This window comes from Ictidomys tridecemlineatus, chromosome 8, assembly GCF_052094955.1.
Source record: "Ictidomys tridecemlineatus isolate mIctTri1 chromosome 8, mIctTri1.hap1, whole genome shotgun sequence".
Classification (NCBI taxonomy): Eukaryota; Metazoa; Chordata; class Mammalia; order Rodentia; family Sciuridae; genus Ictidomys; species Ictidomys tridecemlineatus.
The window spans coordinates 89,783,182-89,798,423 of NC_135484.1; the positions used below are offsets into that span (position 1 = coordinate 89,783,182).

Here is a 15,242-nt window from a genome sequence, read left to right on the forward strand (position 1 = left end):
TTACAACATTTTTAACTAATCTCATAGATTATTTTAATTGTAAACTTCTTAAATTCCTTCTCTGACATTCTCTCCTTTATGGTGTTGGTGGAGTCTGCTATTCAGTCATTCTGGTTTGTTTAGATTTATTTTTTTCCTTACTTTTTCATATTGTTTCTGGGTCTACTCATATTTCTGTATAAATCTGAACTTGAAGTATACCAATCACTTCCCATCCTATTTTAGAGGAGGGAGCCACCCCAATATAGCACTAATATCAGCAACAGATGTATACCCTTAAGAAAAACATCTGGTGTCTCCTTTTACAGTTATATAGGAATTACTACCTATGTAGAAAACATGAGGTCAGCATTTGACATCAGTTTTGACAATATAAAACTGTGAACTACATCAAACATTAAACGTCACTTATCTATTAACTATTTCACTTTATTTTAATCACAACATGGATGATGTAGGGATTATATAAACCAAGTAATTCTATTAGATGGTGGGATTTCAGGTTCTTAAGTGAAGAGAATATAGGTAGAAAGACAAAAGAAACTTTGAAATACTTTAAAAAGTGAATAGAGTAGAGATAGGTCTTGGGTAGCAAATTTTGGTTATAGAAAATGAAGAATAAAAAATAGCAATAAAAAATAAGGAAAGAGGGAAGAGAAAAAGTAGGTTATTTGTGGTAAAGAGAGGTGATAAGAGGGACAAAAGCCAAACAATGAACAAACAAGCAAGTGCAAGATCAAAACAACTAAAACTCTTGTATAATCTTATGTCACACAAGTCAAACCAAGGCTAAACAGGTGCAGAAAAAGCATTTTAAATGAAAGTAAAATTATATGAGCATGTATATTTTTTAAAAAACATTATTAATATGGTGAAAACTCAATCTCCCTTCAACACACACACACAACATACACACCCACAAAATTTCACAGATTGGAAAAATAAATAGTGAAATAATACTAAAACATAGTGATAAGTTTTAAAGAATTTAAAGTAATTTTAAAAAGTAAAATATGGATAAAAACATGTAGAAATGAGAACAAAAGAAAAAAATCTTAATTAGAACAACAGGGTTTGTTTCTGTAGAGGTTGTCAAGACTATTGGTATGTGTGAAATTTCATTCTTTATTGGCTCTTAACTTTGGGACAAGGGCTGGGGGTTGTTTAGACTAATGTTGCTGTGTTCCTTTCCTAGTGTGACTAAGGGCCAAGGATGATTTTAGTAGTTTCCTATCTTCCAGTATATAATGGGATATAGTGAGGAGTGCTGACAAATTGTATATTCCTCTATTGAGCGGATGGTGCAGAGTTCTAAATTGGAAATTCCAGTGGTTGGGATTTAATCTTGACTGATCTTTGGAACTCTGTCAATGGATATTTGAGATTTGATGCACACCCCCTGTTTCTAGGGAGATGCTGGTCTCTTTTAGATGTCTGTATTATAGGGACTTCTGCTAAGATCCACTTTTAGGTTATATGGATTAAACGTTTGTGAGTTTCATATTTTCCACTCTCTGAGGAGCAGTTTACCAGATCTTTACATCTGATGCTGAAGAACTACTGGAAAGTCCATCTTTTTTTCTACCATCTTCTCTCTTAGAAGAGAAATTTTAAAAGAAAATTTTTGTTTATTCCAGTTTTTTATGATTTCTACAGAATTGTATGTTATTCAATATATGTTAGTATGTAAATATATTTAATGTAAACAACAACCTTGTCATGTATATAGTTGGGGAGTGCCACAGACTGATTTTTTATTATCATTCTTTTCTTGTATTCCAAGGACAAAAAAAATGAGAATTACTTATGATAATTACTTATGATACACACTTTGTTGTGTGTGTGTGGTTTTTTTGCCTATTTTTTTACTGTAATTTTTACTTGTTTCTATATCTTTTAAAATTTATCTATACATTATCTTAATTTTCTCAAAAACATGTTCATTGTTTATTTATTTCAAAGGGATATGTGGGATATTACAGATACATACTTACTTGTAATATTAATAAACTTCACTTTATATATATATACATCTTATACTAGCTAAGAATAAAATTGACTTTATTTTAAAAATGGGTCATTTTTATATTATAAAATGTCTAGCTTTTTTGGATACCTGGTATCTATTAGGAAATACACTTAATACTAAGTTATAAATACCAAAGTCAGGAAACATTTTCTAGACAAATGTGAAAGAGATGTCATGAAGTAAGAAAAAATGCTTATATGTTTTGAAATTATCATATATATAAGAATGAGAATTATAATTTAAAATAAACCAAAGAATTTTATGTTACTGTATTTTTCTTCAATGATGTTAAAACTGAAAGTATCAGACTATAAAGTCACTTAATTTTTCTTTAGTGGAACTCTTATGTAATCCAACAATCTTCTCATAAAATGCAAATATATTTAGCTTAGTGAATAATTTAATATTGTTTATAAATTAACTACTGACACAGATATATGCACCTGCTTCAAGTAATGTATATATCCATATATATATGTACTTGTGTATATATATGCTATGTACACACATATAGAAATGTAATATAATATATATATATATATATATATATATACTTATACACTTATTTTCTATTATTAATTTATTAGAGCTCAAAACAAAATATTACAGAATGGAGAATTAAACAATAGAAACTTATTTTCTCATAGCTTACAACACAATAATTACAAGATAAAAGTATCACCAGGGTTGATTTCTCTTAATGCTTCTTTTGTAGTTTGCAGTTGACCATCTTCTCCCTGTTTTGAACATGGTCTTTTGACTATGTCTACAAACATGCAATTTTCTTCTTATAAGCATACCAATTATGTTGGATTAGAACTCACATATCTAGTGACTTCATTTAAATTAATTAAATCTTTAAAGACCCTATCTATGCATAAAGTAATAATTTAATGTAATGAGGTTTTGAGGAGTTAAAATTCAACAACGAATGATCACTATAAGAATATAAACTCAATGTAAGTAAAGGGGTTGTATATGTGATTCATTGCTGTATTCCTGGAATTTCAAATAGTATCTTAAATGTGAAAGACAATTAAATATTTGCTAATATAGATTTAGACTGACCTATCTTTGACCTTGATAGCTCTGATAGAAAATATGGGAGCTATACTTATTGCTATTGCAAGTCATCAGATTATTACAAACATTTGACTTATCATCATACTATTATGATAAAGAAGATGAATTTGAATATGAACTTTATAATCATGTGGTTGACTTTTTTCCTGTGAAACTGAAACTCCAATACCTTGCTTAACAATATTTCTTATTTCATGTAATTTGAATACACCAAAAATTAGAAGATTAAGGTATTAGTGATGATATTGGTAACATTCTAATTTTATAACTGAATTTAAGAAATAGATTTTACTCAAGGTTAAATAGATAATTATCAGCAGAGATAACGTTTGAATACCCATTACTGATTTCTCCAAAAACCTTGTAGAATAATGCTGTTGAGATTAACACACGTGAGATATTGAAAGTACAAGTCAGGATGTGGTGAATTGTGGCCATGAAACTCCAACTACATGCATCAGCAACCTGGAAAAGCATTGACAGCTCAGGCCAACACTTTACCTCAGTTTCTATTTGGCTTTCCTTTAAAGTTAAAAATAAGTATATAAGTTGATTCTCTCTAAAATCCCCTAATTAATATTTTGTGAGGTGGGTAGGAATAAGAGGAAGGCAATAGAAATAAGTGTTTCTAATGATAAATATCCAATAAAGTTATGAGAAAACAACAAATTAACAGGATAAGTAGTTGAAAAGTGAGTTTTCAAGGAATGTGTGAAATTTGAATTGTAAAGATAATTTCACAAAGTGACTTGTTACAAAAAAATTAGAAAAAAAATCCCTATAGCTTATAATTTTGAGATCCTAAGGGAAAATCTAAATTAATAAATAATTACAGTTGAATTATCATTTTAAAGATATGCACACACTTAACATGACAAATATTTGGGAAGAAAAAAATGCTAACAGAAGAAAAAATGACAAAAATGTGAAATTATGTGTTATCAATCATCTTTTTGAAAGAATGGTTAAGAAGGTATCCCTTAGTAGAGAGAAAATGAGGGAAAAATGGAAAGAATCAAGACCTGGGGAGGGGCACTAGAAGAAAGACGCAGTAGAAAAACATAGAAAAAACGTTTTCAATTAAGAGCACATGAATTTATGAATAATCCTGTAAAACTATGTAACAGAGAAGAGAGAGTTCTAAAAGGAATTAGTAAAGGCTAGGATTATTTAGGGCTTGGTGAACTACAGCATTTATATTTTATTCTACATGAGATGAGAAAATGACAGTTTGGACCTTGAAAAATATTAGTCTCAATATCTATATATATTTCCTGACCAAGCATATATATTTGGTACATTAATATGCTCAGTAACGGAGAATCCTGGTTTCTCTAAGTATATTTTTTAAAGCTATGGATATTTAGGATACAGAGAGTAAAGTAAGTCAAACCTATATTTTAATATCTGGAGATGGACAATAATCTATACATTTTGGTTTACTCTAAACTTTAAAATGCTAGCATAATAGAATAATGAATATCCTATAAAACAAATTTAAAATATATTATTGAGTAATTTACTTAAAATTTCAACTCGTGTCCTTACAATGATAATGCACACTATCAGATTATGTGAGAGAACTTGAGACTTATTGTACTTATTATATTCATGTTAAGTTTATTAGATTTGCAAAAAAAAAAAAGTTCCAATAAGTGGAACAAGCTTGTTAGGTTAAATGCCTGTGTTTTTAAAAGGAAAGTCAAGAATATTAAGTTATAAGTGTATATCAGTGGTCAAAGAAAATTTAAACTGTAAAATCTCTCACTGAAATGTGATTTTTTTTCTTAATTTATACAGACAAAATCAGATTTGTAAACAAAAAAAGACAATCTTAAGGTAGAACTATAATTTGAAATTTAGCCATAATTCACAATTAAATTTTAATATAAACGCTAAGGCTATCATTAAATGAATGATTTTCTTCTGAGCACAAAAAGGAAAATACTAAAATGTCAACAATTGACAATGAATATTGTTAATGCTGACATAAAACTCAAAAATCTATTAAATGAAGACTAGCTATTCATTTGATTATTACCAATTTTAGTAAGAATTTGGGAGTTTTGCAAGTTCAGAAAAACTTTTAAATGTATGAAATAAAAATTTTGGCAAAATATTAATTTATTTCATATCAGAATATAGTGAGTTTTTCATTTATTATTTTTGTGCAAACTGAGCACCCCATGCTTCCTTTTCCTCCTGTTAAGTTAAGCCTTACATATTATTACATCACTTCTATGTAATTATGGAATTTTTATGCATATATCAGGGTCAAATATTCTCAGGGTCATAAAAGCCACTAAGAATCCACTAGAATTGGATTCTTAGTGGCTTTTATGACATGAGCTTTTATATTTCTGAATATTCATGTAACAGACTATAATAATGCTGTTACACCTTTACATATACTCTGGTACCTTATGAAAAAGTATCTTAAAATATGCTATCTCAGTAAGAGACAGCTATACCTACCTACCTATTTGCAAATTTTCAGTCATAAAATTAAAAGAGAAAATTCTATGGCTATAGTTTGCTTAAACAACATAGTTATCAATATTCTTTATATTAACCAGCAAAGTGTTTTCCTTAATTTACCATGGTGATGTGTAATGATGCAAAAGAGTATGTCAGAGTTATACTGGTAAGTAGTTTATACTAAGAATAAAAAACTAAGTTAAATTATTACTAATATTAAATATGCAGCAAGAACAGTATATGTAAACACACAAACAAATGGAAAGTGTGCAAAAATAGCAGTAAGGTAGCTTCAAATACTCATCATTTCAGAGAAGCAGAGACAAACAGAATTAGGAAAAAGTTGTTGTTGTCAATTTCAGGAAAAAACAATGAAAAGCTGAAACAAGAAAAATGTATCTTAATAGTAAGAAAGCCTTTTTCAACTTTTTAAAATTTTTACCTTGCTCTTTCATCAGTGCAGTCACATAGCAGAGTGCTGGCTGCAATCCAGAATGCTGCCCAGATTCAGCTGGTGGTGATAATTCCATCCTGAGAAGGGCATACCACATTCACAAAGAAATTGTGTTTTTCTTTTCTAACATGGGGGATACCCGAAGGAATGATGCATGATGTTCATTTCTATTTCATTTAGGTTTGAATTCTCTTCGGTGAAAATGCAGCACTGATTGTTCAAAAATGTTGGAAGTTGAGATAAAATCCACAAATGAAAGAGCTATCCTTCTCCCTGTTGTGCATTCAGGCAGGGGTCGTGGTGATCAGAACAGGAATAACTGTTTTAATTCACATGAAATGTTGGCTCCGTTTTCATGTAACGATTTCTCTTTTTGTGTTTAAATACTACAATTAGTGTTTTACATTTAAATACATACTGTTTATATGGAAGTTATCCCCAGGTAATACTTTAGTGGTTTATTTATGTAATCATTTTATTTGTACTGAATTTCCACTAAATGTTGCTTCCCTTGAATATCCAAAATAATTCATAGATGCCTTCAATAAATCTACGTTTGAGATTTCTTAAACCTCTCAGATATGAAGAAAGTATGATCCATTCCTGAAAAACGTTCAGGAAAAAAAAAACTTATAATAAAACTTAATTAATCATTACTAATATAAACACAAAGATTGGTTTTTAATTATTATTACTCTCAATGAGTTTAAAGCAGTGAATCAAAAGAACTAAGTTCCTTCTTGAAATGTAAGAAACTTGGTCAAAGAGGTGAACTTTCTATGAATTAAGCGATATTTCCTGCAGGAATATTTGTTTTAAATATAAAACAAATATTTAATAATTTACTATTAAATGTATTAAATATATTTAATAATTTACTATCTATCAGCATAAAGTTAACAAAGACATTGCTAATGACAGTTACCATGTAAGTCTGAATGAAATATCATACATTCTTTAGTATTTGAAAAAATTGAATCTATGATACTAGCAGAGACATTGATAATCAACTTTATCCAAAATTGTTCTAATATGCTATTTTGTCCTACACAAACAAAATGGACCTTCCTATTATAGTTGTATCAAATATGATAATATTAAGATTGTAAGCAATGACTGTCAAGCAATTTCCTCCTGTAAAAGTCTATAGAAAACATTTAAAAAAGTTTCTTCTTTCTTTTTTTTTTAATGTTTATTTTTTAGTTATCCGCAGACACAACATTTTTTGTTTGTATGTAGTGCTGATGATGGAACCCGGGCGGCACACATGTCAGGCGAGCGCACTATCACTTGAGCCACATCCCCAGCCCCTGTTTCTTCTTTCTGGAAAGCCAAATTCAAAATTGAGTTTTACATAAAAAAAATAAGCCTGGGCTGGGGATGTGGCTCAAGTGGCATCGTGCTCGCCTGGCATGCATGCGCCCAGGGTTCGGTCCTCAGCACCACATACAAACAAAGATGTTGTGTCCACCGAAAACTAAAAAATAAATATTAAAATTCTCTCTCTCTCTCTCTCTCTCTCTCTGTCTCTCTCTGTCTCTCTCTGTCTCTCTCTGTCTCTCTCTCTCTCTCTCTCTCTCTCTCTCTGTGTGTGTGTGTGTGTGTCTGTCTCTCTCTCTCTCTCTTTAAAAAAATAAGCCATAACATACATGAAAGAATACATAAATCTCAGAGGCAATGAATTGATACAACATAATTAGTGGTATGATACAGTAATTTTATATTACTTGTTTTGAATCCACAAATAAAATTATCAGAATACGTCCTTGGTATTTAAATTTCTAGAAAATTATTTCTTTTCTTAATGCCTGATTAAAAGTGTAAAATAAATTTAGTCCAGAGTAAGGTGCTCCTCCTGAGGTTGGCAGTTCTTTAACACACTTTTATGAGAGGTTATCCTGCTTCAATAGCTCACTAAATCTCCACATGACACTTTGGCTTTCACCTTGTAAACAAGTGATTTTATACAGCACCAAATCTCCTTCAAGCCATATTCAGGGAGTCCCAAACACAATACCTTTCATTACAGATAGGGACCCTGAAGGACACTGTCAAGACTGTGACCTTGCATTGCCCTGTGTGAAATTGTTGGAGATTAAAGAGGAGGCTGGTTACTTCTTATTCTATCTTTCATCCAATACAACCAATGAGTGGCTCATACTTTTATGTATGGACCTTGAATTAATAGTTTAGTTTTATTTTACTGTGGGAATGATTTAGATAGGATTGGGTTAAAATAATTTTCTTTCATTCTTCTTGCTTACTCCCATGCTGATAGCAGAGGTAGGGGGGCTACTGGAACATGTATTCAAATAAGCTTTTGCAATCAAGCACAAGTCTTACCGTGACAAGATACATTTTTATTTCATTTCAAACTGCCTAGGCTATCAACATGACAACTTTTTGTCTTGTCACAGAGAATGTTTTTATGCTGCAATTAGGATGAGTAAGATTTATCTACCTAAAAATATGGAGATGCATAGTCTTTTGTTATACTTCCATCTCATATTTGTCCATTGTTTTTCATTTCTTCTTAAAGCCAATGAAATAAAAGAAACCAAAGAATGGAATTTTAAATAATATTTTACTCTTGAGTATGTTCACTGGACTTTGGTATGAGGAATAGTGTTATATGTATTATATTTATTAAAATGACATGATTCAGATGTACCTGAAACAGTGAAATTTTAAATAGAAAATTATCTAGAGAAGAGAGAAAGCTGAATAGCCAAATATTTCTAGTCTGAGAGTTTCTCCATCTGCTGGTAACTGAGCTGACATTTACTCTTCCATAAAGTTATTTCCACTTGTGGAAAATGAGTTGATTTGACTTTATTATTATCAGCTGAGAATGCTATTCACATTTTTTCCAGGCAATCCTTTATTATGCAAAAAAATGTTATTTTATTAAAGGAAATCCAATGTTTCAGTTAAATTTGACACCATTTTAAATAAAGGTAGATCAAAAGAATCTCAGAACAATGTTGTAGAATATTTTATATTTTATTTTTTAGATGTAGTTGGACACAATAACTTTATTTTATTTACTTATTTTTTATGTAGTGCTAAGGAGCAAACTCAGTGCCTAGCATGTGCTAAGCAAGCACTCTACCACTGAGCCACAACCCAGCCCCTATATTTTCTTAATATGACAAACGTTTACTAAAAATAGCTTTAAATATATATGTGTATATATGAATACATATATATATATATAGTTGAAATTATATGAACATCTGGATATTTTTAAGTATCTGTTACATATCTCAGCATTACCCATCCATAATATTCTATTAAATTTGAAGAGCAAATGAACAAATTCTTTCTAGCATTATAATACGCAAGTGTAAAGTCCTCACTTACCAATAAAGATATAGCTATAAAAAAGGTTCTTCAATGCTACAATTTTAGAAATTTATACTGCAAAAGAACATGTACACTTTCATTTCATATAAGTAACTCTCTACATTATCTGTGGCAGCTTGTCAATCAGTCTTTTCTGATATATCCTCTTAGTAAACAGTTTATTCCATCTTGCATGGTTTTGTGTATTGTTATTTTTTTAAGGCTTAAGTTTGTCTTTTCAAATAAATACTTCTTTGATGTATTTTTGCCTTTATAAGCAATTTTTTAAATGAAGAATTTCCTGATATTTGAAGAAAGCAGGCCCATCTTTCTTACCTAGTTTCTGCTTTAGTTTAAACAACCCTAACATCTTCAGAAATTCTTACACATTGTCACAAACTGTATGGGATGGCATTGATTTTTCCAGGATTTTGACTGTCTCTTTTCCTGTTCTCCTTGCTAAACTTTTAGCTGATCTACCTCTGTTAGAACTATATTCAGCTCTTAGCTTCCAATAATTGCCAACTGACTGCTCTATTATTTTTTTTCTATTTAAGTTTTTGCAAAGCTTTATTTCTTCTAAACTACTTCATTGGATTTCATAATGTTCATTGTTAGACACATATACACACATATACAATAATCTTTTGTTCCATGTCTCATACTTCTTTGTGGTTTTCATTTTTTTTAAATGTCATTAAAACAAAATAAAGTAAATAATGAAACATATAGTTTCCTGTCTCATTAGTATTTTTCTCTAAATGTTGATTCATTAGACTTCAGTTCAAAATGTAGGGACCAAATTACATGTTCTAAGTCACATAACATGCAGAGAAGTCTACACTGTAAAGATAATTTAAAAAGAATTTGCCTATGGGTGTGGGGGGAAATCCAACCAATCAAATGCCTCTAGTCCTGGAGTTTTCCTTCTACTGGTGACTATCAGCTTACAACTTGACTCTTTTTTAAAGGCATTTCCTTATTGAAAAAGAAAGCTGATGTATACACTGTATGACATGATGCTTTACTGTAGTAATCATTTCTGTTTGTATACACAGCATTGTTTTTGACAATGTCCTGAGACATGAAGTGCTTTATTTTGTGATCTAACTGAATCTCATTCCCTTTTCCAGGGAGTGTCTCACTTTGAGTTGATATAAGAAATAACAAAGGGAAATGAAGGGAAAGGAAAGGATAGGAATAGTTAAGACAGTGGAATCAATCTGACACAATTTTCCTAAGTATATGAATACACCATAATGAATCTCCACATCATGTATGACCACAAGACAGAGATACCAATTGGAATATGATATAATACATATTTGCATATATATGTCAAAATATACTCTACTATTATATATATCTAAAGAGAAAAAAATTTACAAAGATTAAATAAATTCAATAAGATTATTAATAAAAATGACAAATCCCACTATTCTACTTTAAGCACAGTGAATTTTGTTAATTATTATATAATAATTATTACTAATACAAATATAAATTTAGTAACATCCAGAAAAAAAATGAAACAAACATTGAGTGGGTGATTAGAAAACATTTATTTCTCTGACTTCTGGAGGCTACAAAGTCCAAGATTAAAGAGTCCTCTGAGTTTGTTCCTGCTGAGAGCATGCTATCTAACTTATATATGGACATCTTTTAGATTTATCCATACTGGAGAATTTAACCCTTATGACCTAATTATCTTCCAAATATCAAACTGTCAAGTTCCATTACACTTAGAAATTATGGTTCCAACATGTAAATTTTAGAGGACATAAACATTTGAATCATAGCAGACAATCTTGGAGACCAACCTTTGATCTTTGTTCTGACCTCACAAGGACTCCTGTTAAAGTGTTTGTTTCCTTGGATATCTTGTCACATTTCTATATCTGCACTTTATGCAGTCATGGAATACCTTCCTCTTTTTAACTGCCTACAGTAAAAATCTCCATACTTTCAACAGTGACCTTAGGCTGTAACTTCTCTGAGCTCTGCTCCAATAAAATCAGTCTGTGGCTGCTAACGTGAAGTTTATTCAGTTTCCCCAATGGGGAAGTGAGAGTACTGAAATAAATACAGACACAAATATAGAGAAAGCAGGACTCAGGGGAAGACTGTCCAGGAGAAGACTCTGCAGGTTTATTATACAGGTTTAAATATCAAAAGGATTTACTGTGAGAAATCTTCAAGATAAACAAAACAAAGTTGTAAGCAAAGCAACCAAATTGGGGCTTATCAGCTTGTGCCCATATCTCTTCTACCTATGGGCAGCTAATGTTTGAACTCAAGGCCATGATCCAATAAATTCAGAGCCTCTCAGAATCCTCTTTGAACAGGGACTTACCATCAACCAAGCAATCTCAATCATCACCTTTCCACCAAGAGTTCTCAGAAGGGCTTTGCTTCTCCCTTGGGACAGTTTAAAGAAATGTAATTTATTTGCCACTCCTGACTAGTCTACCTAGGGGAACTTCAAATCTCACACTTTTAAGACCTACATTACCTTCCAGGGAAACATAAACCACTGCTTTGGAGCTGAGGGTAGAGTAATGGCCTACTTCTCTCAGGGGACATCATGCTTTAAAAATAAGGTAATGGGGAGGGATTGTGGCCTCTGGTTTTTTCAACTTGACTCTCCTGATGTTGGACCTACAGCCTAGGACAAAATTGGAGTGAGAACAATTGGCATCCAGTATTTTCAGTCTGCAGCAACTGGGACAGAGTTTGTACTCCATAAATGGAGGAACAGAGAAAGAAAAGAAAGCATAGAATTCATAGTTGCTCTTGCTTGTAATAGAGCTTCTGCAATACAATAAGCAGTGGGATGAATATTGGTAGTTATGGAAATACCATAGCCCTAGACTGGTAGCTAGTGAAGAAGAAACCTCATCTTTTTGCCTACAACATTCAGTATTCGAATTTGCCTTGCTGATTTAATGAGCGAGGGAGAGCATCATTTGTGCCTCAAATGCTACAGACTTTGTAAATTTTATTGAAAAACAATCAATGCTGTTCTTCTAGGATAATTTTAAGAATTTTCAAGTGTTTTCAAATACTCAAAAATAATTTTCACAAGTTATGAATTTTTCACTTGAGAAAGGGACTCAGAGATCCTAATGCTGCCATTTTAGATGTGTACTTTCTGTAGTAAATATTCTATTTTATAAAACTGGCTGCAATTATAAGACAGACTGATTGATATGTGAGTTTGAGCTGTTTCTTTTCTTTTACTGGTATATATCTTCTTCTGCATATTTCCAAAAGTAGTTTGAAGAAATAATCCTGTAAACAGATATACACTGTTGCACTTCTCTTTTCCTCTCTTGAGAAGTTTTACACTCATACTTTATTAGCATTTTCTCTTTTCTAATTTTCCTCTCAAAATGAGTTATAATTTACATTTATACTAAAAGCATATATTAATACCTTTCCAAAGAGGAAGGAAGGCAATGAATCTCACATTTGCCTTTCCTTTGCCCCATGAAGTATGGCTAACTTGTTGCAGAGAAACACTGGTTGAAAGAAGCAACCTGAGATTTAAGGAGCCACACTGAAGTGAGATGATAGAAGTTGGAATTCAAGGAGTCCAGGGAACCTGGAAATTAAGAAGTCAAAATGTAGAGAAAGCATGCCTCCTTCTAAAATGGCTATGCACTCTTTGCTTTGAGTCACTTGCTGAATCCCAAGCTGCACAAAAATCAAAAGAATGTTTGAGAAACTATTGAATGTTTGAGAAACTAGGTGCTGGGAGACTAAAATGATAACCAAATATTTTATATTTTTCAGACCTAGGGGGACAAATATTGAACTCCAGGACATGACAAGGTTAAGCAAAGATGACAAACAGTCATACTGTTAGTGAGGACTATAGCAGGAAAAGCAAACTAGATGTAGATGAGCTCTATAAAGTTGCATCCAGTCTGGAGTTTGTCAAGAAGATCTGCTTGTGCTCAAAGAGTCTAACCAAAGGTACATAAATCATCATTGGAGAAAAAAAAATTACCAAGTATTTCTTAATTTCTATTACTTAATGTTGATCACTCTCTCAAATAACACCAATATACTGGTAAACAGGACACAAAAATCAACCCTAAGGTATTATGATTAGAAGTTTCAAGAGTATTAAAGAGAGAGAGAGAGAATTTCACCAGAGATTTAGTTTAGATTATAAATTAAATTATAAACTGGACAGAGTGACATATCCTCATAATCTCAGCTGAGAAACTGAGGCAGGAGGACCAAAACTTCAAAGCCAGCTTAAAAAATTTAGGAAGATCCTCAACAACATAAATGAAAAATAAAAAGGACTGACAATGTTGCTCATTGGCAAAGTGCCCCTGGGTTCAGACCCAGTATGAAAATAAGTAAATAAACAAAGAAAGAAAAAATTAATAAATGAAGTATTGGAAATAAAATATAAAACACATATGTTTAATAGAGGACTGAAACAAAAGACTAATGAACTATATAGTATAAGTCAGGAGAATGTATCTAGAGTAATTAACAGGAACAAGTAAAAGGGGATGAGAAATACAGAAAAAAATTATAAAAGAAATATGAGGCATGTTGCAAAGTTTAATACACACAAATTTGATTGCCAGGAAGAGAAAAAAGATAATAGATGAAATAAAATTTATAGAGAAATTTTATTTTTGTTGAGAACTTCCTGAAACTGATCAATACTTCAAGCTGCAGTTTGCAAAATATGCATGAAACCAAAACATGATAAATAAAAAATGAAGCAAGTTGAGACAAATCATAGTAAAAAATAATGAAAAAGAAATGAAATGGAAATATATTAAAAAGAATTGACTTTGGTCTATAGCTTAACTTCAAAGAAGTAAGCAACAAACTGAGAGTGGATTTTTCAGAATATATAATGAAAGTGGAATATTATAAAATGATGCTATAAAAGACTCTGTGTATTATGAATGATATGTCAAGAGCTTTGTAATGTTTTGAACAACCAATAAAAAAATAAAATTAAAAAAAATGGGTTGCTTATCTGAGTAAATAAGTTTTGTAGTATGGTCATTTCTGTTTTTTGAAGACTCAAATGGGATATTTAAGTTTATTAAAATTGAAATATGAGTTTTAATGGGAAGTATATGAAATAATAATGTTATAAACAGAATCCATTTTATGTAAATATTTCTTCAGAAATGAATGCACTTCTTGCTTAACATTTTGCTTGAAAGTCTTTTTTAAAAGGATATATTTGTATAGTAGCTTTTTTCTATTGCTTCCTGTCTGGCAAGTGCTCACTATAAAATAAATTTCAAATAAGTTTTATTTGTATTTGTTTTTATATCACCCCATATGTTAATAGTATAATATTAGTATCTCTTATACAGTCACATATTAGCCAATTATGATTAACATACATGAATGTTGGTTATTTTTTTATATTTATCAACATATTTCATTGATATATGACCCATTTAGTTCACAAAATTGGCAGCTACCACTGATACCACTATTTGTTTGTGATACCACAAACAAACAAAAAACTATTTGACAAGTTCTCAAAAAAAAAAAAAAAGGAGGAAACCCTCCCCACACACACACCAGCTGATAAATTATGAACAGAATTGTTTTCCTTCAAAAATTCACATTTCATTTCAGGGGTTAAAACTCCCATGGAAAAAAGTACCCTTTCTACAAAAAGAGCATTTGGATAAAAACAAAAACAAAGCAAACAAAATAAATAAGGCAACAACAACAACAAAGTAAGTTCAATTTTTTTTAATAGTTATTTTTCAGTTTTTGGTGGACGCAACATCTTTATTTTATTTTTATGTGTAAGTTCAAATTTTACATGGGTTAAGTTACTGGTAAATTTAG

The 15,242-nt window shown here is 30.8% G+C and overlaps 1 non-coding gene across 1 annotated transcript; it reads left to right on the forward strand.

Moving 5' to 3' along the window:
* The first annotated feature begins 3,516 nt into the window (after nt 1-3,516).
* LOC120889375 (small nucleolar RNA SNORA44) lies at nt 3,517-3,642 on the forward strand. Its single transcript, XR_005733282.2, has one exon. It is a non-coding gene; the product is annotated as a small nucleolar RNA SNORA44 (small nucleolar RNA).
* The last annotated feature ends 11,600 nt before the right edge of the window (nt 3,643-15,242 follow it).